The 25995-nt window shown below is 37.7% G+C and overlaps 1 protein-coding gene across 1 annotated transcript in view; it reads right to left on the reverse strand.

Moving 5' to 3' along the window:
- FBXL17 (F-box and leucine rich repeat protein 17) overlaps nt 1–25995 on the reverse strand; it is a 293203-nt gene that overhangs the window by 63014 nt on the left and 204194 nt on the right. The window lies entirely within an intron of this gene.

A 25995-nucleotide genomic window follows, 5' to 3' on the forward strand; every position in this document is an offset into this window, starting at 1 on the left:
TAAGTGCTACAGGTAGAAACAAAAAAGTAGTAAAACTAAGACTATTTTTAAACCAATTTCCTGTTTTTTGCAGAAACTAATGTAAAAAGAAGGGTAGGCTGATAAAATAAAAAGTCATAAAAGGGTAAATTTACCACCACCACTATTAACACAATCACAGTGCATATTATAAATATGTTGCTAAATACTTTCAACAAAATAAGCAGTGACATATGTTTACTTCTCATTATAAACATGAAACACAATTAGCAGAAAAGTATGATATAGTATGATACTTGAAAAAAATAACAATAGGACTAGGTTAACATTGTAGTACAGCAGTTACTTTCTCATGTTGTGACTTTTTACAAAATGCTACAGCTTGATGCTAACTGGCTAGAGTCAAAATGAATCTTCCTCTGCAAACAAGTTATTTCCTTTTAAGGATATTTTTATCTTCCTGCAAAACATGTGATACTAATTACTCTCAGATACAGGATTTATTGGCCTGCTGGTCTAATCTAGTAAGAAAGTTACATACTTTTGGCCCTGAAATTCTCACATTTCATTAGCATCACAGCTTTTTATCTGAGAGCAATGAAAGTGAACTACAACTCAAGCACAGTTCACACACAAGTATGTATTTTGCATGCAGTTCCTATGTACTTCATTCTAGTGATATTCTCTGTTGGCTCTGTTATTCTAAATCACAACCAAGAAGCAACACAACCAAATCTTCCAGATGAAGTAACAGTTTCTAAAACAATAAACATTTCTCAGATTCAAAGTCAATTCAAAAACTTCAAGGTAATAAAAACTGTTTCAAGGGAACTATACATTCCCTTAAAGTCAAGCAAACATTCAAATGACTAATCAGGAATATATTGTCTTGCAGGGTTCTGTAAGAAAACAAACAAACAAAAAACCCCCCAAAACTTAAAATCAACATGACTGGTGAGCCACATATTCCTTCTTAATGTAAAGTAAACTTGGGTGAAAGACCTGAAGGGCAGTAAAAGGTCAAACATGCAGCATGAGGACATATCATTGGTGGCTGATCTCTGGAGTTACTTTGATTCCTAGCAATTGTCAGATACTCTCAAGCAATCATTCTCACATCTCTTGATCTTTTGGCCATCCACACCTTGGCCGAAGATTATGACCTTTATGTTAGTTAGAAGAAACTAAATGAAAGTAATAATAAATCCCACAGTAAGGGAAAAACTGCTCTCAAGTTGTATCAGTGTTGTATCAATGCATGTTTAATTTAAGATGCAGGAAATAATGAGGAAAGTATGACAGAAGTTCCCAAACTCTACCTTTTTACTCTCATCAGATGATCACAAAGACATGTTCCTTCTTGTTTACTCTTCTGATTCCATGAATTTTTAGTACTTTCTGTAGAGGGCCTCAAAACGCAGATGTTCCAGCACTCGATTGGTTTGCACCCAAGTCCTTTTCTGTATCTAACCTTAAAGCTCCGGACCGCTGACAATCCTACCCTCCAACAACTTCCCCATGACACACACAGAGGGACAGACAAATTCTGCTACAGTTAACTGGGAAAGAGAATGGAGTACAAAGCCCAGCAGACACATCCTAAGGTCTCTGTAGCACACATGGAGGAACACAGCACCAACCAGGATACCATCACTACAAAAGTAGGTAGAATAACTTGCGCAATAACTGTGTGAATCACTGCATCACCACAGTCCATGGCAAGATCTTGGTAATTTAGATGTATTCTAGTTTACACAAGTCCTATTGGTAGAGCCATTGTATAAGAGAAATCTCAATGCGATTTTTGTGAGCMATCACTGACAAGCCTTGAGGGATTTCATAGGGAATTCTTCACAGATGCATGATGTCACTCTTCCGACCTTATCAGTAAAATAGCTTAGGGCTGCAGTGTGTCCCTATTCAGGGAAAATGCAGCTTTATGTATCACTTGCATCAGGCTGAAAAAGTCTCTACTTCCTCAAAAATCTCACTACAGTTATGACTAGATGAGAGCAAAGTGTCTGAGTATCTGGAGGAGGAAGATGCAAAGCTCTTTCTCAGGGGCTCTTCAGAACATAGAAGAAATCTTGTTAGGAAAACAATGCATCTGCACCCTGCCTAGAGCATTTACAGATTGTGAATATTTGACAGAGTCAGTTCAGCAACCGAAAAGCAATAGCTTTTCTTAAACTGTATTAAGTTCATGAATTGTCACTGCTATCTTGACTATTTGTGCTTTGAATGCATGTGAGGTTAACTAAAAGCTATAAATTAAGTCTAGTGAAAAAAATCTTTACCATAGTTTTTACAAATATAGTAAATACAAATTAAATACTTTAAAAAGTTAGAAAAAGATGGGGTTTTTTTGGTTTTTTTTTTGGAAAGTGGGGGGCAAACCATGCTAATGAAGAGAAATGAAGAGCAGCAATGAAGCCTCTGTTGGACTTTCCTCAGGCATCAAAATCTCTCTTTAAAAACTATGTACCAATAAACTAAGTAACATAAAAGGGAGTTAGCTGTAGCTTCTCTATTTTTGTCCACTGATACCTAGATGACAATATCTAGATAATTGTTTACCACATAGTGTGGGGCTGCTTTCCTCCTTATCTATTCACTCCTGCAAGCCTAGTAATGTGACCTGAAAGACCTCAATTTACATAAAAAGAAGGCACCACTTTTGTAGAGGTACCCCAGTCAAAACCATGCAGACAAAAGTTTTAAAAACTCATAATCTCTTCTTAGGTGGATTTGGTCAGGGATGACTGGCTAATTGGGGGAAACACATGAAAGCACCTCACAATCCAATTAGCACTTCAGTGCAATTAAATAGCTTTGCTATTCTGCAGAGACATGGCTTTGATCTTGCACTGAAAGTGTCCTTCCTTAAAGCTGCTGTTTTGATTTTTTCCTCAGTAATTAGTGCTAATTCTAAAGCCATTCCTGACATGTTATAAACAGAGTATTTTGCTGCATTTGACACAATGACCTTAAATCAGCATTCTCTTTTGTCTGTATGGTACTGGTTTATTATTGGCCTAGCTGCTTTGCTCATTATTAAATGCACAATATGTAAGACATGTTAAAGTCAGATGAAACAAATTACCTAAGTTTAAGAGCTTCTGTGGATACTTTCACCAGTGTTTTTAAAACTGGTTCCAAAGAAACAGAGGAGAAAATATAAAATAATATCAGAATTAATTTACAATTACATTAGACTACTGTTTTAGCGTTTTTTTTTTTTTCATCCTGAACAGGAATAGAGGAATTTTGATTTATGTTGAGGCTTTTCAGTCTGCCAGAAGATGGAGACTGAATAATGAACTGAACAAATTGCTCTTACTCCAGTTCTTAGCCATTCTTCTCCCTACACTACACTTCCTACACCTGGGAATTTACTGGATGGGTTACAGACCTCTGTCCCATTTACAAAATGGTTGTATGTGTCAACTCTGCCATAAGCTTTTTGCAGCTAAACATTCTTTATGCCTTGGGTTACATTGTTAAATCCTGAAAATAAAGGTTTAGAATCAACACAATAGTAGTGAGAGTCAGCTGCAAAGAATTTTCCATTTTAAAATGTTCCTTAAGAAAACATATGTTTCACAAAGGGAATAAACTGAATATAGTATACTAAAATAGCTAAAAAAACATGCATATAGCAACACCTTTTCACAGTAAGCATCTAGAAAGCAGAGCTCTTTATAACATACATTTTGATCTCAAATTTCATCTCACTAACACAAGAACACAGACTATTATATGCACTAATATTCTACTTCACATGAAAAATGTTCTATCAGTATTTCTAATTTAATTTTAAGGAATCTCTCATAGATACAAAGTCTTTCAAAAGACAACAAATTTTTGAATGTCAACTGCTACAATGAAAATACATAGATGAATAAAGATAAATATGGATTCACATAAGCCTCTTTGCTTGTATCATACATGCAATGTTGCAGTTACAAGATTCATAGGAGAGAAGTAATTCTAACTAGAAACAAGCAAAACTTTCCTGGCAAAAAGTGCACCTTTCAGAAAATACAGTTTCAGTCACTCTAAGAGTATTTGGGAATATGAGTCAAATTCATGAATGCTTTTGGCAGGCATTTTTGCCTTGCACAAAGCTGTCGGAAAAAGAAATTGGTGATTTGTGCTGGTTCTTATTCTTTTCCTTGTCCTTAATAATTCTATAGTTCGAGAGTACAGAAATCACCAAGGATACAGAAAGCAAATCCATCCAAGTCAAGCCAAAAATTTGAAACAAAAAGCACTTTATAAGGTAATATCTTAACCACTACCTACATGGAATATTCTACATGCGGTCCTTCTCAATTCCTCCTAGTTGAATCTGATTAATTTTCTATAAAATGTTGAAATACTCCAAGCATGGTTGGTTAGTTGTGAAAAAATAGTGATGCATCGTTAAGAGAGTGAGAAATAGAGTTTTGAAGTAATATTATGCAGAAGTTTCACTTTCTCTGCTTTTCATACAAATATATGAGAGGAAACATTTGGCAGAAAATCAACACAGGATCAAACAGATTACATTTCTATTTTGTTTTACCTCATGTTTGTTTCAATTAATTCACACAGACGTACACAGAGCATGTGTTAAGAGACAGGACAACTGCGGACGCCAACAGCAATCACACTTCTCCTCTCAGTGCTATACTTCACTGCAGTACTTTGGCCTGATACTCAATATCCCTGAGAGGAACTTTACCTTGGTGTGGTTTTCTGTTTGATACCTTACAGAGATTTCTGCTTTTGTGAATCCAAAATTGCATCAACAATTAAAGAGCTGAACTGAGAGCCAAGACAGATAGCTGACTACAGCTTTTCCTGTTGATGGTACGCTGGGCTGCACTCAGCCTCGTGCCACTGGAATATAATCAGAGGCAGATGCATGTCAAAGCAGTCCAGGTAACCGTATTGTTGTTCCCAGTAGATAATTTTATATGGCCTAGAAGAGCCAGTCTGTTGTCTTGCCAGTCTTGACAACAGTTAGCTTTACAAACCTCAGGTAATCAGAACGGTCATTTAATAATCTGTTCTCAGAATTGAAAAAAAATTATGACCTCTGCTAGATTTCAAGGAAAATCTTTACATTAGCTCAGAAGCATTTTGTCCATTTACGAGTTTTGAGCTCAAAGCTGCCAGGTTGGGGTCCTGGGCAACACGTGCTAGGTGACCCTGCTTGAGCAAGGGGTTGGACTAGATGATCTCCAGAGGCACCTTCCAACCTCAACCATTCCATGATTCTGTGCGAGCCAGCTACTAAACAGCCAGCTAAACACTTTTCTTTAATAAAAAATAAAACAGAGAAAGAAAAAAAAAACCCACCCAGCATTTTATATTGAGGTTACTCACAAAAAAAACGCAGATCATATTAAGGCCTAATCCTGCACTTTCTGATGTCAGTGGGACTTTCGCCATTGGCCTCAATGAGAAAAGAAGAGGCCCATTAAAATATAATTTTACTTTTAGTCCGTCTTAATTATACAATGATGGAATGACTCATTCAGTAGTCCAATTCATAACATTTTAGCATTTATAAACATGATTAAAACAGCTTTAAAATAATAATTCAATTTTAGGAGTATCATTTTAAATAACATTTACTCTATTAACTCTAGTAACAGGCATTAGAAATAATGAGACACTCTTAGTTTTGAAGCAAAAGGTGCATCACTGCTAGTGACACTGATACATTATATCAATACGTTATACAAAGTCAAATGCTTTGACAGAATACTGAATTAGGATACCAGATTTTCTCCTGCTTTACTAGCAGGGCATTCCATCTCACTAGCTCTTTTTTCCCCGCCTCCATATCTTCCTGTCTTTTTAGAAGACTTGTAGAAAAAGATGTGAATAGTCGATACTGAGACTAAAGCCAGATTCTAGAACTAGAAATTCTTTGCGTATGTAGAAAAAAAGGAGGATACTGTTCATTTTTCCATTGTTCCTATCCAACACCTGCTCCCCAGTTCAGGCTTCCATAACAAGGAATCTTTGATGACCATCAAGCGCTTTGCAAAACATTTCCCTGAAACACTTATCTCAACCCTAGTAACCTTCACTGACATCCCACTTGCARGCTTGGTTACCATCCACAAACAACAGTTTTGCATCCTAACCATACCACGTATTAGACTTCAGTATTTTCCAGTATCTCAAGGTTACTTACTTTTGCTAGAGCTACAGTCAAAACAGACTTTAAATAGGTAATCTTGAGTAAGAAAAATGCAAAAAGAAAACAAAGATTTCTCCAGTACTTTTTAGAAAAACAGAAAAAGATCTGATGATTTACCTTATGAAATGTGATTTTTCYTCAACAACCTGGAAAGTTCTCTTTAATTAGATAGATGGTAGTTAAACCTGGTATGAACAGCTGCATTACATAATCTAATACCTTAAATTAAATTGACAATTGGCATTTATTCTGGAGTCTGTACCAAAATCTGACACACCAAAAAAAATATAGGGAAAAGGACTTTTTTCACAGGTCTGTAGTCCTGCAGGCAAATCTAAGGAAACCAGTCAGGACCCAAACAGATGTTGGCAGTCAACAGAGCCTCAAAGGCAGAGTCAAAAGGCCAATGATTTTCAGCAAAAACTGTAACAAGCTGTTGCAGAGCACAGAAAGATGAGGTCTCCACTGGGTCCACTGAAGGAGGGGTTATACCAGCTAAAAAGCCAATTTTGTCATAGAACTCCTATGTACTAACCATCAATTAGAAATAATTGACCAAATGCTGTGAAATGCTTCCTGCTATAATACTTACATGTGATAGAAAATTAATTCAGTCATAACATCTGTATCCTGGAAGATGGCAGAAAAAGTTACTAACTGCCCAGAAACAGTAATATGTTATATCATCTGAATGCTAAGAACTAAAAACAGGTCAGGTGAGTTATAAAGCTCTCCAATAGCCTCTTCCTAGACTGCTTCAGAACTTCCCCAAATGTTATAACAACTGCAGTTTAAATCCCCAAAGCCAGATCTTTCTAGATGCAGAGTAGAATAAAACCCACCATGCAATTTGCCATTTTTGTCATATCCGCAAACTGATGATCGGCAAAGCCCATGGCCATTTCCATTCTGGAAATCCAGAAAGCAGTTTAAAGATGAGGCTTTTATCTATGAAAGTAACCTTCCATTCTTTAATACAACTGTGGATATAAGCCAGTCCTCTCTCCTGCATAGGCAGGGGATTCAGCAAGCTTACTCTTGCAGCATCCTCTCTTTTGCCCTCATACCATGCAGCAGAAAGGAGCAAAGGAGCTAAGCAGCCAGCCCAACTCATGTGGATGAGAACGATGGGCAAGGAGAAGATACATGGTCATCTGACTGGCTCTACTCTGCCTGCCAGAAGTTACCTTCACTTCTTTCCATCAGCCACTGGTATCAGGGTGAGAGTTCCCTAAACTTCGAACAGCGCTTTTTTCCCCCACAAATGTTACAAGGTAAAATACTGAACGTTGTTTACTATTTAATGCAAAAGCAGAAGAAAAATCAGGTCAAAATTTGCTATATTTAGAAATCCCTGCAGGGGAAGAAAGAAAAGTTCCTGAATGAACATCAGATTACATACTTTTTGTCAGAAGGAAGAGGGGAGCTAATACATCATAAGCATCCTACAACTACATTCTACTGAGCTAGCACTTACAGTACCACTTCACAGTTAAAAGCTGGCCTTGCTTCAAGAGCACACAAATACAGTTCTGGTTTTTACCTAACAACTTCCTAATGAAAAATGCCTTCACATCTAAAAATAAATGCATTGCACTATGGACAACTCTTGAACAGCTAAGAAGTGCCCCGCACCACCCTATTAACATTCACAGTGGGGAAATATGACAGAAATATGATGGAATAAAGAAATTCTCCGCATTCCTCATATGGGGACTGTATTCAAAAGAAACAGAAAATCTTTTATAAGGTAAATAAGAGTCTAAGATCTGTTTTGYCACATTTTAAGTACCACTGTTTGGAATTCATTCATCTTTTAGTACCTGGGGCAATAAGTAGGCAGTGAACTGTGAATGCTGCCCTAGCGAGAGATGAAAGAATTTTAGTGCCTTTGGACTGCTAAGGTGAAACATGTTTTGATGAGCCTTTCTATTTTCTTATGCATTTCATGCATTTACAGTAGTTTTATTTAACCAATAAAAGGTTGCTTTTGTCCACTTTAACCGTACTCCTAATTTCTATACAAATGTTGCCTGGTACAAATCACATATCTGTAAATAAAAATTTAAAAACATCATGCTCACTATGTTCTAACATAACAACATGAAAAGGAGGCTAGTAAATAAGCATGTGCTAAATCATACAATTGCTTAAATGAATTTCTGGTGATACAGAATATGATCTTGATCAACAAAAGGAATGACCAGGTATAGGAACAGGCTTGTCCCAGGTCTGTACATCACTCATACTGATTTAACAGACATATCTGGTTACCAACCAGTAAACACCTGCACCTCTCTCTGGGAGCAAGGAACCTGGTCCTTGTCAAGGGCTGGGCAGAACTGAGCACCTTGGGCTGCCTGAGCATTGACGCATCTTGGCCACACCCCCTGCTCCCCAAACCACACAGCAGTACCCAACCCTCCACACTCACTCCAAGCGATGGCRACAACTTTATGCTGCTCAGTCTCCTCCAACTTCCCAAAGCCTTCCAAGCAGGATCTGTTCTCCTTTGTCAAAGAGCTGCCCAAACTCAACAGCAGCTACTCCATACCCAACTCCCTTGGCGAGAGCTGGGGCTTGCTTCAAAGCAAGGCACTCGCCTTCACGAGACCCAGCACTCTTGGTCTGCCACGCTTTACGAACTGCCTACCCATACCTCATAAATATATACACACCACTTCCTTATGTAAAACCCTTGACACTCAGCATCCCCAGACTGGGATAACTCTGTCCTCACTTTCTGCCCTCCCATATGGTGCAGAACTCTTTTCAAACCATGTGAATAGCATCTCCACCGTGTTTTACACTCCTGCTCTCCTTTACTCTCCTTTTGCTCTTCATATGCCCATGGGCACTGCAGGCTGTACTGAGCTCTGAGCCATAGGGCCACATTACCTAAATACACACGCTTTCATGAACTGAAATTATGGTCTTAAATTTTTACAAATGACATATTCTGTGCCTGCAGAAAGAGACTGAGAATAGGTCAGCCAAGAATTTATTGGGTTTTCGCTTCCTAGTGTTTTCATCCAGACAATTTTGTTCTTTATTGTACTCCCAATCTTGTGTCACTGTGCTCATTACAAGATTCAATGCAGTCCACCTTTTCTCCACCATTTTATTAGCCATAGACTAGTTTTCCCTACAGCCTCATTTTTGCACCAGTTCAGTTCTGTCTTTTTGCTGGTTCTTTATTCCAGTTCTTTCACACACTCAGCCTCCCTTCTTTCCATTCTCAGGATGACAATCCAGGTTGATGGTCCTAATTCCACTGTTTTTTGATCCCTCCCCATTTACTTCTTTGTCTTYTTAGTTTCAAGCCTTTCCTTCTGTCACTCCCAGGATCCCCCTTTTTCCAGCTTCCTTGTCAATTCATTCTTTGAACTGTTTTCTACTTCCTTTTCCTTGCCTTCAGTACAGCTTTGGCTCCTCTGCTTTCGACACAGGGAGCTCTCTTTTTCACGATAGCAAATTTTCAACACAAGGGTTATTGCCAGCGCAGAGGAAACAAATGCTGTACTTTTGATTACAGTGCTCAATTCCAGCTCAGCCCACAGATGCTGAGAGCAGGCAAGGCAGGATAGGTGCTGCGCTGAAGCACCCTCTAATTAGTTCTGAGGCCGTGTTACAAATACATGGTCTGGGCAGTTCAGGGAGCAGCAGGGCATCAGCATGGCAGCGATAAGGCTTCAGATGTTTCACTCTTGCAAATTCTACAAGCTTGCATGAACTGCAGTGCTCCAAAGATTTAAAACTTGGATTAACTGGGTGGATTTTCACAAAGGAGGACAATTTCTAATACCTGGATCAAGTTATTGCAAATTTCAAGCCCCTCTTCCAAAGCCTGTAGGGGCTAGAGTATTTCAAGTAAAAAGTCTAAAACATTTAACATAAAAAAAAAACCAAAACATTTTTCTCGTATTGCTCTGCAGAACGATTACACATTTTGAGCAACACAATAGGGTCTGCCTGAGATGAATACTGAACATGGAAAACATCAACCCTAAGTCTGATGCTTGGTAAGTTGTTATACACAACAATAGCTTTATGAATGCTGATAAATTGTAACAGAGCACAGTACCATCCCCACCTACAGAGAAATTTTTATCTGATTTCTCCAAGTGCAAGATTTAATAAACAACATCATATCAATAAYTGGGATTCAGTTTTAGTTTTGCTTGTATTTGTTTTTTAATTCTATCACTTCATCTAAATTGAACTGTAAACCCTGGCCTCATAGTACCTCACTACAGGTTCCTAGTTCATGATAAGGTATTTGCTCTAAGTAAGTAAAAACTTTGGGTATGGATTTTGGGTATGGATTACAAGGGAAATGTATTATTTGGAGCTTCTCTCTTCAGGTTCAAAATACCCACTGTTAATTACACTTCAGGGCACAACACCAGGCTCGTTTATTTTCCCATTATAAGGGCCAGAAAGAATATTATGGGAGACTAGAAATCTCAGATCTTGGATGTCTATTCAGCTACTGGATTTTCCTTTCTAAACAAAGGAAAAGCTTAACTGAGCAGTCCTTTAATAATTTGTGAAGAATGCACATAAAATAATACAGAGCAGCACTCTTACATCTTTTATTGGTTGACTACAGACCACATGCAGGATACACATGAATTTACCTGACTTCATACTCAGTATCCATTTTATAAATAATTCTCAACCTGTTTTGAGACTCAGACTTGTGTAAGAGACCAACATTTAGGGAAAAATCAAATGATATGGTTAATGCACAAACATGCATGGATTTTCTTTAATGTAAAAAAACTGCAAAGCCATGGTTCAGTGTTTCCCATTTTGACATCAGATAAGAGTGGAGAAAAAGCAAGTCTATGCAGGTTCTCCGATAAGTGGCATAGGTAAAAGGTATGCTGTAGTCTGACATTCTCTACTGCCTGTTTGTCAAGCAACAGTTACAAGCAAAAGGGAGACTTTTCTATGCAACTGGTCTTTCAGTTTTAAGCTATTCTTATGAAATATACACTTACAATCATACCTCCTTTTAAATATTAAACATTTCTGTGCTTTATTTGAATTAGAGTCTCCCTGAAGAGAGCAGAATTGATGACAACAATAAATTCTGTGCCATTTGGCATCCACTTGAGAGACAATAATGCAAATATGTCAGGGAAAAAGTATCATTAATGAAGCAGCAAGCTTGTCCTTTATGTTATTGTAAATGGATGTTTCATTTTACAGCTTCGAAGCCCTTGATTCACACTTAAGCAGCAGAAACATTGCCATGAACTTTAACTTGTCCTGAAAAAGTTAAGCATATCATAACACAAATCTGAAATTCAGAACCAGTTAGTTGTATGCTGAATATATTTCTGCAACTGAAAGGTCTTCTGAAATTACTGGGTTCCACCCACCCTGGTTTACCRCAAGTTTCTTGCTAAGTGATGAATCCTGCAGACAACATTTCTATAAGCTGATCTTAATTACCATATGTACTGATTACAATGTCATTCAGAAAGAGACCACAATCCATCTTCCTATCATATTTAATAGGTTTCTAGAAAACAGTCTAAAAGTACAGCTTCTAACAGGTGATGAATTACACTGATGCCCTGCACTGCCTTTCCAGTTAAAGTTCTGTCATATTTTCATTACAAAGTAGTTCCACTTCCTACCTACATCAGGCATAAATGTTTAGATGTGCAGATTGTGAATGTTAGCTTTCACATAATATGCATGCACTTCCTACCTGTACAGTATCTTGCCATGATTTTCTACATATAGCTTTCACCACATGATTTACCACAAAATAGTATCAATATCAGAAGGATGCAYTTTATAATTCCCCAAAGTAACTAGCCTTTGGCACCACTAGTTCCTGATCTAATCATTACATTGTCAGGCACACTTTTGCACAGGAGTATATATTCTTCAAGAACTATCACCATCTATAATGCTGGTATTCTTCAGGCTCACCAAACATCTTCCCATCTTTTTTGCATAACATGTTTTTCCCTCTATTTAATGTAAGGAGATGGACAAATGTAAACACAGGACTGAAGCTAAACTGTACTGGCTCCCACACCTAAAGGGGAAATCCGTGGACATCAAGCATTGTCTTAGTAACATCATTAGGCAGGTGGCTGTTATTGCTCAGCATCAGTCACATTTTTTAACATTTTGGGGTACAGGTATCTCTTGAAATTACCAGGGCCCTACAGATCTACCTCAATTGTAAGCATACACATGGGAAAGAAAATGAAAGTTTATAAAAGATTCTGATCACTTGTTACAAAATACTTTGGAGAGAAAGCCACAAAAGGGAGACAAATAAAATGAAATAACCAAACTAAAGGCCTACTGCTATAACTTACTGGCATAGATTTAACCTTAGCACAATTTAGACCTTGCCTTGAAGTCTGGACTTTACATGGAATTAAGTGAATTGAGCTGTCTGTATCAAATCTTGGTTAATGAACACACAATAAAAAGCTCATGTTAACATCGAGCTCATTTGGCCCACTCAGTCCACAGAAATTAATGGCACACATCTCTTGCTAAGTAGGTTGTATATACAGCAGTTACAACCATAAAAAATGCTGCATCTTCATTAAAATCAGAGTTAATTCTGTATAGAACAACATGCTGGAGAAATGTACTAGGATATTAAAAAAATTAAAGTAATATGTCTACTTAACTTTCAGTGTATTCATACCAGACTGCTCTGTCACCGAAACAGTCCCAATCAAAACAGAGATATGATAAACAGTGGTCAATTCATTTTAAATATTCAGTGAGATAACTTAAAGATCATATAATTAACTTTAGCTTTTCATGAGGCAATAAACACATACATAGGGTTTAAACCAGGATACAAAGAGTTATAACTCTCCCTCCCCAGAACCCCCCCTTTTTCCTCCATCCTAGAAACACAATCAACCGTGGAACCAGAACAAATTGACTTTATTATGGAACCAGAACAAATTAACATGAAGAATACCGTAACCCACTACGTCATTATGCCAGAGGTACAAACCAATTCCTTCTCAAGCAGTTTTGCAAATGCCAGGCTTCTTTTTAACCACATGGACAATTTTAAATCAAAAGTGTTAAAAAGGAAATGACAAACAAACAAACAAAAAACAACAACAAAAAAMCCCCCACCACACCATTGCACCCCAGTTTCACATGAATCTAGGTCTATCCATGTGGAACAGGTTTATCACAAATTCTTGTGACAGAATAAAGATGACTGATAAACTTCAGTGACCAAAGTAACYGAAAAAAGATGCCTTGGTCTTGTGATCTGATTTCTGTTTTTGAAGAATTCTACACACCTTCATAGCTGTTATGTAGGGAAGTTTAGGGATGATGAGCCCTTTACTTTTGGAATCAGACTGTTATGGCATGTTGCCATGTGTTTCAAGAGAAAACTAAAAACCCAGTATGAGGGGGTCAGATGATGTAGCTATTCTTGGATTACCTTGGAGTATGTTCCGACTTCCCTGCTGAAGTCATGTCAGACTGTGGTATATTTAAGACTGTTCTAGGAGACATTTCCATTAGGCCTCTTGAGCTTTTTCCACTTTTATATTACAAACTACACAGTAATGCAGCAAAAAGCCCTACTTAATGTGTTATTTTTTATCTACACAAAATCAACTTTTCCAGGTTAATAGACAACCTATTGATACTTTAAACTGTTTCTTCACTTCCAAGAAGTAGACTGCTAGCAAGGTTCAAGTGAAAAGTTACTTCTGTAGCTTTTATAGTACTATTGAAAAAAACCCTACTACAGAACTACCCAAACAAAACAAACTGCTACTGTATTCAGAATAAGAAAGCACAGAGAGCCAATGACAGTAATGGTATTTACAGTACATATAAAGCTAGTGACAGAGGTTGGTCAAACATACACATCACAATGCAAAATTACTAGAAACTTGCAAGATCCCCCATAAAGCAGGAATAGATAGGATGCTTCCTGCAAAGTCTCTGAACTTTTTTAAAAACGCATGCCAGAACATCCCAGCGAAGCTGACTAACAGATCTGTGCAAACTGTTCTGATAGCCAAAGCACAGATTTTCTAAGATGAGGCGCCATGTATTTTGGAGAGTGCCTCTCTTTACTGCAGCACTCCCAAGATGAGCCTAAACTGCCCACATCTTGCACTGCACTGAGCTGCATAGCACTATAYATCCTATGGCTCACTCTCTGGGCTTTCTGCTTTTTCCTGATACTACTTCTGCATGCTATTGACCCCACAAGTCAACTGGATTTGACATCTGTAAAATCTTCCTCTGGCCTAATGCAGCAGGCACCTAAATTACTCAATACAGCTTCAAAACAGAGTAGTTTTTCCTTCATCCAAAAGTTGCAAAAGACCTACACACATTTTTAATATATATTATACTTTTAAACAAAACCCTATAAATCTTGACGGCGTATGGAAGTCCCCCTTAATCCACCTGTTTCCAGCTCTAGGCTGAAAGAAGCAATCCTTCCTGCACCTCCTGCATTTCTTTTCTTCTGTGAATACTTATGAGAGCACTGACTAGTCATTCTCCCCACTTTCTTTCCTGCCAGACAAATTCTGGCAATTGATGATGCCTTTCACACTCTCAAGTCCTGCCCAAATAGTGGTGTAACTTTGCTGGTGCTGAGCAGGTAGGTTCTGTGCAGCTGCCCTGTGTATTGTATTTGGTTGTTGGTATGCTGCTCATCTAAGTCATTGTCCTGCTTTTTTGCCTAGTTCTTCTGATTCTCTTCATCTTTCCATGTATATTTTTATTCTAAAAATATAACTACACGTTTTGCAAAGGATATTGCTATCTTGACAGTTTTGCAAAGCTGTATTCCAGTTATGATTACCACAGAGAAATTTCTAAATACAAACAGCAAATAAACAGTATATTTGCAGAGAGTATTTCATAAGATCTGCACTGAAAGCTGTATCACTTGCTCAAAAAAAAAAAAAAAAAAAAAAAAACCCCAACCCTCCACTTTAAAAGAATAACCTATTTAATCAACTGCCATACATCAAAAACATCACTCACTGAAACAAATATGATACAGATCTATCAACTACTGAATTCAGGACCTCTTTTTTCAAGCACATGCATTTATGTTTTGAAATTTCCTCACTAACTTTTCTAGCTTCCTTGTACCTCAGAATATTCAAAAACATGCACGTCAATAATGATCCTAGTAGACAAACCATGTTCTTCCGCCTTCTGATCTAAGAAGTAAGCATTCCTACTACCTGCTCAGTGCCTTTTAATAATAATGATAATTAGAAAAAAAAAGTCATAAAGTAGAAGAAAAGCRACTGGGAGACAAAGCTTCTGGAGCTGAGTACGTAGCTGGTTCAAATACATTTATTATTTTGCTATTAAGCAAACAAGATGACAAATTAGGGACTACCAAACATGACTAGTAATATTCATATTCTTTGCAAATGCAAGTGCTATAACCAGATAACAGTTAAACTTATCTTTAAAGCCATCTCTTTTCACTGCAGCCTGTACTTCAATATTTTCCTGAACGGGAACAGTCTAAGTTGAGATTGCAGTAAACAGAAGTAGGACTGTTTATATTAGTTTATGAAAGCATTACATGAAGTCATCTAGTTTTACTAATTTTTTCAACTGCTAAAAAAGCATCAAAACAACTTGTTTTCTCCAATGACAAATTTCTACCTCAGTATAGATCATTTATTTGTAAGAAAAATGTATCCAACAGAACTAGAAATTTGTCTTTTTTCTTGTTAGCTCAAACTTTTCTACTTGTCTAAACCACAGGGCAGAAATCTGTTGAAGAATCACTCCATGTTTGGAGAACTGTTCCATTTGTAGAAGTACCTGGTCACAATTACCAGATCGCTTATTTGATAAAATCATCATCCTGTTTTTCAATTTAATACATCTATAGCCCCTAAAGACTACGAGATTGCTGACCAGTTACTTTACAATTCCATTTTAAAGCTTTGTTTAAGGGCTTTATGCTCTGCCCCAGTACATACTGTGACAGCTGTTTGTAAAATAAAAAACAGTCACTGTCAATAGCAAGATAAATTCTCCCCCTGTTGTTTTTCATCTCAAATGCCTTTTTAGGCACTTTGTTGAAAACAACAGGGCAAAAAAAGGGTTTTACAAAAAGGTTTAATACTAGAATAACTTTTCTTTTGTATCTTCTCTTGCAGTTTCCAAATAGCTATATAGAATTTCTCTACGCAAATCAAAAAGAATGATCTTTAATGTTCCTGAATACAGCACAAAAACATTCCTTTAAAAAAGGATGATTCCAGCCTACAGCAAACTTTGCTCAGGATATGTTCTAGGGCCAAGAGATGATATTAAACCATTCCCTTAGACATGAAGTTGCTCAGAGCGTTGCCTTGCAGGTGGTCCATGATACAGTATCACTCCAAAAAGTGCTGAATAGCTCTAAAATCCTTCTGGCTTGCCTACCTAGGAAAGCTATAGCAAAATAATCCAGGGTGTGAGTTTAGTAATTGTACTCTATGCTTCACTAATTCCCTGAGTAGACAATTATCCAGCATCTCAAAGCACGCATAATCAGTCTTTTCTCACACATAGTCAACAAAGCATTTATAGCTCCTTCAGTAGCACGTGGAAAGTACTAGTACGAACAGAGGACATACACTTTCTATTATGCAAGTTACAAGTGATATTAATAACCCCAAACCTCAAGTTTCAAAATTTTTTTTTCTAGGAGAAAAAAATGGATAAAAGGAAATGTAGCAGTAGTCAAATTTGGAGTCTTTCCCATATGTAACTGGATTGGAAAGACAATGCAATTCAAAAGCAGAGAAGTATTCTTTTTTTTTTTTTCCCAGTCCTGTCACATATTCCTTCTTTCATCTTCTCTTCCAGCTCCCAGACCCCCCCCACCTCCTTTAAATCTTTCTTATTTTTTCAAAACTTTTCTCTAAATCTCTGACTATATTCCTCTACATGGCTTGATTGTGCCCTGTCTCTGGCCTACTATTTATTCTCAGTAGAAAGAATAAATTGCACCTTATGCTTCACTAAATCCTTGAGTAGGAAATTATCCTGCATCTCAAAACACGTATCACGTATGAGTGGAAGTCAAGCACATGGGAGTAGTGAGTGGGCTGGAATGAATGACCTAACTAACAAACACCCAGTGCAGGAGGAAAAGAGTAGAAGCAGAGCAAAATGTTCTACTTAGCACAGACAACCATGAAATCATGGCAGGCAGGCTTGGATTTTTATGCCAAGGTACGCAGACTTTAGAAGTGTGCTATTGCTCRATAGAGAAGTAGATAGGAAGACCTGAAGAAGAAAAATTTTCAGGGTTTTTCCAATCCCCATCACTTAGTGAACCCTTACCTTCCAAGAGTGGAAGCCACAAGAGCTTATTTCATCATTGATTTTGTTACAACTCTGCAGGAAGCTAAAGAGTTAAAAAAAAAAAAAAAAAAAAAAAAAAAGAGGAGTCCTGGCCTGATAATTAATGCAGATCATTGCAGAAAATACCATCAGACATCAGTTTTCAAGACAGTACAGAAACATTTATACAGGGGGGATGACTGTTGTTGTGCCTGTATAGTATGGCTGGCATCTGGAACTATGAAAATAATATTTTTCTGGTACAAAATAGCAGGGTCTTCCTCTTGCCATGAAGACTGTCTACTTCTTTATATCACAGGTTCTAATGATTATTTTGCTGGCTGGGAGGGATTTGATAAGCTCCAAATAATTCTAATCGTCTACGATATCCAAAAGCAAAACTTCAGGAAGCCAATTTCTACAAAGCAGAGAAAATAAATCCCTCTCTCTGCTGCTTGTATTTTCCAATCCTATCCCAGCGACTTTTTCTGACTAATGCATTTGCAAAGCTTCTTACATTAGGCTGTGTCCATTTTTCTTTCTGAAGTGGTGACTCTGCAGGTCAACTTATCTAATTTAGAGTCTAAAGCAGACATGTATTTTGTGCATAATTTTCCCTATTTGCTGCCAGACAGTTTGAGCTTACCTGTGCCTACAGGACAGAAGAGATGTCTCCTGGACCCCGATGGCCATAAAATCATTTTCCTTTTTTTTTTTTTTTTTTCAAATGGAGAGTTTTCCCTATTTCACATCTTCCCATACTAAATCTTCCTTTGTTCATGAATCAAACTAGAAAGAAGCTTTTAGTTCTTTATTTAAACTATTAGAGTAACAGATCAGTTTGTGAGCTTTCTTGCTAACATCACTTTCTACCCAGTTTTTATTTTCAGTCTTCATTTGCTCTTTAAAATGCCACCCTGAGTACTTATGCTTTATAAGAGCGATCCATACTTCTATAATTACATAAAATAGCTGCAAGTATATTATGTATCCTCACCACAAATAGTTATTTTCCCCACCTAACTTAGTTTTATGTAATTTTAGCCTATCCTTTCTTCAATAAGAACAATGAATTGGTGCCAAAGATTCTAGACAAAGTAACAAATATTTATCAATCAATATTGCTCTCTTGGCGCTCAGATGTTACTTGGATAGACAGCAGTGTTTTAAAATATCTGTTAGCTAATTCCACTTTAACTGACAGATAGTTTTAGAAATATCTACATTGATACACACAAGAAGCTCACAAAATAGATTTCAAATACCAGATGACACAAACAATATTGCTGAAATCTGCCTAAAAGCTGTATGTCCAGGAGTTTGTGCAACACTTGTAAATTCTGTATCTGATTTTGATCAGATTTTTCATTTTCTAAACAGGAAATCCACATATAAATATTTAAGGCAGAACTGTATACCTTTTATTCCATTGCTGTTTGCAAACAGAAAGAAAACCCTGTCTCAGACATATTCCGACCTCACTGCCACTAAAACATGAAACTATTTGTTTTGCTAGTTCATACACAGTAAGATATAAGACAGAAAACAGGCACCTGGAAAAGGCAAACATAAGTATGAAATATTGAAAGCAGAAATTAGACAGGAGAATGGAGCTGGAAAAAACAACGTACAAACCTAAGTTTCTCATCCCAAATAAGCTTGTTTTGACTAGGAGATTCAGGTGCTTCAAGCACAAATTAAAACTGAGGGCCACAGGACATATTTGAGGAACAAGTAATTTAAATCTACAAAAACTAAGGAAGATTCCTGTGAATATGCAGAAGAAAAGAGCAAATCAGAGGAACTGTAACTTGAAAACAAAAAATAAGTAGCAGCAGAAATCCTTATTCTATAAACTACATATTTACTATACAAAAATCTGTGGTAGAGCTGAGGTTTGTAAAGACACTGCACACTGAAAACAGAGATAGATATCTGTTAACTTTCAGTTTGAGGATATACAAGTATAAATGAAAGAGCAGAGGTTTTTCATATCTAGCCACACAAAGTTACTTGTTAAAATACTGGGCAGGCCTAAAGTGGAAGAGTAGCTGAGGAGTTTATGAATGTAAATGGCTGATAAGAACGAAAAGAACCTGGTTAACTAAGAAAAGTACCTGCCTTTCTATAAATTTCCAACTCCAGTATCTTACCACTGACACATGGCAATTTTCTTCTTCTGTCAGTACTTGTACCAAATGGTTTAGAATATTCTATTTCTTCAAATGACCAAAATATTTTTCTTCTTCTTTATGGAAAAAGTACTTTGCTATTACACAAAGCTTTAGCAACCAAATGAATACTGGCTGTACAATGCATCAGCCAGCCCCAGGAATATCTATCCCATAAAACATATCGCCCTAAGGATAGCTTTTGGATAGATGATGCATAATTGCCACTGTTGCAAATTCATAGTATTTTCTACTCCTCAAACTTCACCTGGAAAAGAAAGACTTCAATCATAACAGGGACTAGGCTGATTTAAATTGGGGGGGCTTATTAGAAGTACCCTTATGTGCAAGGTTTCTGGTAGCAACAAAGAAATGTAATGGGGTAGGAATTTAACACTCCTGTACTGGGAATAAGGATATGGGCACATGCCTTCCTGTGTGTATTCTTTGCCCCAAGCAAAGGGGTACCCCCATCTGGGTACTCCCCATCACCCCCTGTCGGAGTGGGGGGACGGGCCCGGAGTAACGACGGAGTCTCAATATGAGTATGATCGTTCTCCCCTTTATTAGAGCTTACACAAAGTATATATATCGACAAGCAATACGCATGCGCTAGCAATAGTTACATGATTGGTTACAGTTTCTGTCCACGYGCATAAAGCGGATACATGATTGGTGCAAGGTTGCTGTCYACRCTCCGTCAACATTTATGGAACCTAGTTCCRTCCAGACTTGTTTACCCGTTTTGTGAATACCTTCTTTTGTAGTGCTCAAGGCCGCTGCAAGGCTCGCTCGCCTTGGCCTACATTCCTTCCCTTACCCTGAGAACGGGATTGCTCATCCCAATCAGATCATGCCCTCTCTCGCTTAACCATTCCTCCACAACCCCCGCCTGCCCCTTCTGCTCTAACCTCCACACCTCTTATTTCTCCTAATGCAGAGATGAAACTCTCTGCACTTTAATGCTCAAGCACTCTCCATCCGCACATCCTATCCCCTTCCCCAGTTTTCTTAAGGGTTTCACTTCAGAGCCTCACAGTCACTTCTGTGGCACCAAATCCCCCAGCCCTTCTCTCTCCCCGGCTATTCCTGCGGGCCACCGACACCAGCTGCTGACTTTGGCTCCGCTCGGCAGCTGCCTGAGCCTGCTACCTTGCCTGGCCCTTCAGGGCAAACCAGTGTCAGGTCTTAGTGTTGGGGGAGACTAAAAATACCAGTGCTGTACTTATGAAAACACCATGAATGGGGAAAGAGGCCATGTCTAGGAAAGAGGCAACTTAAGAGTTGCATAAACACAGCTACTGTGACTCAGGTTCAGCAATACATACCCAAAATTTGCAATGGCCAAGGTTAATACTTTAATTTTTTTCTTCCAGACAATTCTGGAACATAACAAATGCAACTGATGTCTCCAAAACAGATCAATGCTGCCTCAAGACCATCAACAGAGTTCAAAGTTACCATAATCTCTTCGGATTCAATGTGGGAGAATTTGAAAATACTTTACACAATCAATTCAAACTTTTAAAGACAGAGAAAATCTTTTCCAAGCTCCAGAAAAGCTCCAGCTTCCAGCTGACAGCAAAAATCCAAGGGTTTTCCCCCCTAAACATTGGCTGCGCATCTTGTTATTTCCTGTGACTGACTGGATTTTTGAGTTCTTTTACTTTTATTCCAATACTTCTAAAGCTGCTTTTATTCCCTATGTGATATCATCAGATGTTCAAGATTTAGAGTCTATGTCAGCAAAAAAAACCAAAAAAACCCCACAAGGTTTTCCATTTTTCTCAAATCTGATGCGCACCAACTTGCATTCAACAAAAGACCTGTCAGTAGCTCCATTATCAAGTACAGTAATAAGCTTAGCTTTCTGTGTGCACTTCTAAGACATTTCCCATAGGATCGACACAAATGCTTCCTTGTTAAATCTTGATTTGAGATTGTGGTCTTTTTATCTGCAGGCTGCAAGGTACTTCAAAATCTCTAATACTGGAACCTTTGGTTATCAGTTGAGTGATGATATACAAAATTGCAAATACGCTGATTACAGAATCATGAGCATTTTACATAAGGAGCACAGCAGAGATGTGCAGATAGGGAAATTCACCCACTTGCAGAAGGAGTTACGAGTACCTGTACTAAAAAGATTTATGGGGTTTCTGCATGTTATCTGAAACAATGAAACCTTCCACATGAACCCTACGATTACTTAAATCTCCATGAACTTAGGAAGTCTTTGTGTGAGGGGTTGTCAAGTCTCCGTAAGTTTCAGAATTATTTTATTTATATTTTTAAGCACTGCAGCCCAGTTAGATACTTCAACGATATTCATGCACTTTATAAGTTTGAAGCATATTTTTGTGCCCGCACATTTCATGTATATTTTTCTAAATAGCTTACAACTTGAGTATTGTTATTTCTTTTTTCTTTTTTTCTTTTTTTTTTGGTACCAGCAGCAGTATTTACAATTGCATGGGGAGAGGAAAATATAAAAGGGTGCATCTAACCTATGCAGTCCATTTCCCTTCCATTAGGGACCATCCTCCTCCTAAAATCAAATTAAATGGTATTATGCATTAGCAGCAAGTAATCAAATTGTACTTTATTTTACCAGAAAGACTACTTTGTTGGCCTTTTTATTTTTGTTAAAAAAAAAAMCAAAAAACAGGGATGCACATAAAGAAATTCACCAGTGATGTACTTCATTTATAAAAAGTTCAATTGCATTAGAAATAAGTCAAATATAGCAGAATTAAATTTAAACTGCTATTTAATCTTCTTCYTTTGTCCTTAAAGACATCCTTGTAAGATGTGTGCTGTTTTTCTTTCTTATAGATATTTTTCAATTTTATGTAAGAAATACAAAAAAAATCCTTTTATTGAAGTTATATTTTTGTGTGTGCATGTTTGTACAGGCATGTGCAGTTATAGGTAAATGTGTAYGTGTACACACATGACTGTTGGCAAAATCCTTTACGTATTATCACAAAATGGTTTTGTGCAAGTATGAAGTCATTGACTCTTCTAGCCTCTTGTACAAAACCCATGCATAAATCATCAGCTCATAATAAAATATGAACTACAGGGGAAACAGAGACCTCTGTGAAAGGGTTTCTTTTAGTTTGCAGTTCCTGTTAGTTTCAAAGCATACTTGTCTATTTATCGATTAAAGGACAAGATGGATTTCTTTTTCCTTCCTCTTTTTCTTACTAATAACATTTGATCAGAGTCCTTACTTAACTCTCCTTCTTTAATTATCTGGCAAGGACATGGCATGGTAAAGAAAGCAAATTTGTTTACATAAAAATTGATGAGCCACGTCTAGGAAAAATAAGGAGCTGATCTGTCCCTAAGCTACCTAAGAGAAACAAAAGAGATCACTTAAGCAGCCAAAGCAAAATCAGTGGGTTTTATCATTTATTTCAGTGACAGATACAGGCATCATTTTACACGTGTATGGCCAGAGTTTAAGAATAGATACTTCAGTCCAAAGTGTTGATCTAATAATCAAAACTAGGTTACTAGATTTGCAGCTGCTGAAAGTAACCTCCTAAGCACCTCTTTGTTGTCTGAAAACTTCCTATAAACCTGTTTTTCTGTTTTCTCAGCATATACAAAAACTGCCCTGACCTAAACAGCTCTACTCAGATCAAGAAACCAAGAAAGCCTTCAGCGGAGCTCACAGAGGCACTCCAAGAACTCCTCACCGCACCACCAAACGCAACATAAAACACAGCAGTTACTCTCCCTCTCATAAATGCAAGTTAAGTAAAATGCAGAAATCAAAGAAAAGAGAGTGCAATACTAAAGATGTTGTTGTGTTTATAGTTCTTCCAAAAAGCTAGCTCTCAATGACTTTCCATTTAGCGTATAGTCTTGCTGCCTGGCCAGCTGTGGCACCCAAATACTCTGGCTAAGGATCCTATGTTCCCAACCAGCAGTTCTGGATTTCTCTATGTAAGTTCCTAAAACTTAGGCACTGCAGTGCCTGTTCAGGATTTTGTTAGATCTGACCCCGATTCCCAGAATCTGGGTCTAGAAATAGCTTGCAAACATTTCTCCTTAAGATTAATAAAGAAAAACAAAGTGCACTAAATCAGACAACACAGTTTTATGTTGGTAGAAGAAAAAAGAGCAAACTGAAGACTAATAGTAAAGGTTACACTTCACTAGTCAAAAGAGGTACAAATCTCTACTTCTGGGGAAATACCAGGGATTCGATTGGAGAGTGAGATGGGTACAGGAGAATATTTAAAATACATTACACTTGGGATTTGTTGCACCAGGCCAGCAACTGAATGCAGTAAGTTAATTATGCTATGCAACCTTTTACTAGGAAATACCCATAAGTACTGGAATATCCTTACCCAGAAAGTTGTTTGCCCATTTTTTACAACAGCAATGCTAACAGCAGAGCTGATAGGTTAGAGGGTAGGGACCTCTAACCTGTACTGCCGCTCAGATGTACAGAGTTTTCTTGTTTTTGTGTTCACATTAGAAACAAACAAAACTTAAAGAACTTGTGGTTTACTACCATGAAAATATAGCAATGTCCAAACAGTTAAAAGGAGCTTTACTTTTTTACAACTCTTACTGGCTTAAACACAAAGCTGTAGTGTCAGTGGCTTTTAATGATATTTTTATGTGACTGCAAAAAAAAAAAAAAAAGCAAATACAATTAACTTACAAACATTTATTTTTTCTTTAAGTAAAAAACTTAAAAGGAAATAGAGGAAAAAAAAACCTTGTTCTTGGCCTAACAAAAAATTCAGTGTGAAAAATATGCCACATAAAAAGCTTCCAATAGCAAAAGCCATTGGCTGGCTAAACAAAAAATGGAAAGTTTTTTTTCTGAATATTTAATTTTTGCTAACATTTGCTCATTTCCAAGTTTAATTCCAGGTGCGTTAAAAACAAAACAAAACACCCCTCCCTCCCCCCCAAATCCAACTCATTTTTCTCCCCTGCAAATATATTACTGTGGGAAGATCTGAATTGCACTTTATTATTATAAGGCCTTGCAAATCTCACACTTCATGCACAAGACCCACACATCCCCATAGATATAGTCAGGTATCACAAGTCTATGACTTGTCAGCTCACTCCCTATATCTGAACATCAGCTACATTGCTGACTGACAGTTTGGCACATGAGGTGACAGGGGCCACAGCCCTCAATGCCATCCTTTGATGGACGCTGTAGGCCACTGCATTCAAAGGAGCCCTTTAACATATGCGGAGCCAAGAGCAGCCTACAACCATTCAGATGTTGGTTATGAAGATGATGGAATCAAACTCTTCCTGTGAGCTCATCTAAAGATGTAATAGGAGTAACAGCAACACCATGGTGGTTTGCAAGGTTCAAGATGGGCATTAGGGGGTGGGGAAAAAAAGAAAAAGAAAGGAAGGAAGAAAGAAAAAAAAAAGACCTCCCCTCTCCCCACCAAGACTTTTGGAGGGTAAGGGCAGCACTGGAACAGTTGCCCAAGGAGGTTGCAGAATCACCATCCATGGAAGTTTTTGAGACTTGGCTGGACGACGCCACGTCTAACCTGAGCACGTGCTGCTGACAGCCTCACACGGGGAGGGAGGTGGGCTTCATGCCCCCGCAGGCCTCTGCCACTCAAACCTTCTGCAGTTCGACAGTCACGTCATACAGACAGCAGTTTGGCTAATGCTCATGTTAAACCTCTAACGCAGCAAGTTCTAGATGTGTGACAAATTCTTACCACCCAGAAAAGAGCTGATGAACAACTCTGTGACTTCATTCCTGACATTTTTGCTTCCTGGCTGCTCGCTAAACTTTGCGGAATAATTTTTTAAAAATAAGTAGTGATTTTAGGATTCTCTCTTTGTGAGTGGCTAACTTAAGATACCTGACAGAGGCTTAATATTTAAAAGATCTTGAGAAAATCCTTCAGCTTAAGTTGTATTAGCTTAGGTATTTGAAAAGTGAGACACTGATTAATCAATCAGTTACATAGGAAAACACACACAAGCGACCGTGAACTACTAGCACTGTTACCAAGCGTGGTGCCAACTAACATTTGAGTTGCCACCAATAAAAGTGAGCTATAGTGGTTTTAAACATAAATTTGGCACTAGATGATTATTTCTGATGTATGCCTAAATGATTTCATCAGGGAACACCTTATGCTTCCATGCTTAAAGCAGAGAGCTGTGCTCCTGTTGGCTGTGCATGGTGGGGAGAGGGAATGGGCAGTGCTAAGGGTACATACTTGCCACCACATCTTTAAGTTAAAATGATCTACCCAAAGCTTAAGCAGCAATTTC

The sequence above is a fragment of the Apteryx rowi genome, unplaced genomic scaffold (genome assembly GCF_003343035.1).
Source record: "Apteryx rowi isolate R43461 unplaced genomic scaffold, aptRow1 scaffold_19, whole genome shotgun sequence".
In the NCBI taxonomy this organism is placed as follows: domain Eukaryota; kingdom Metazoa; phylum Chordata; class Aves; order Apterygiformes; family Apterygidae; genus Apteryx; species Apteryx rowi.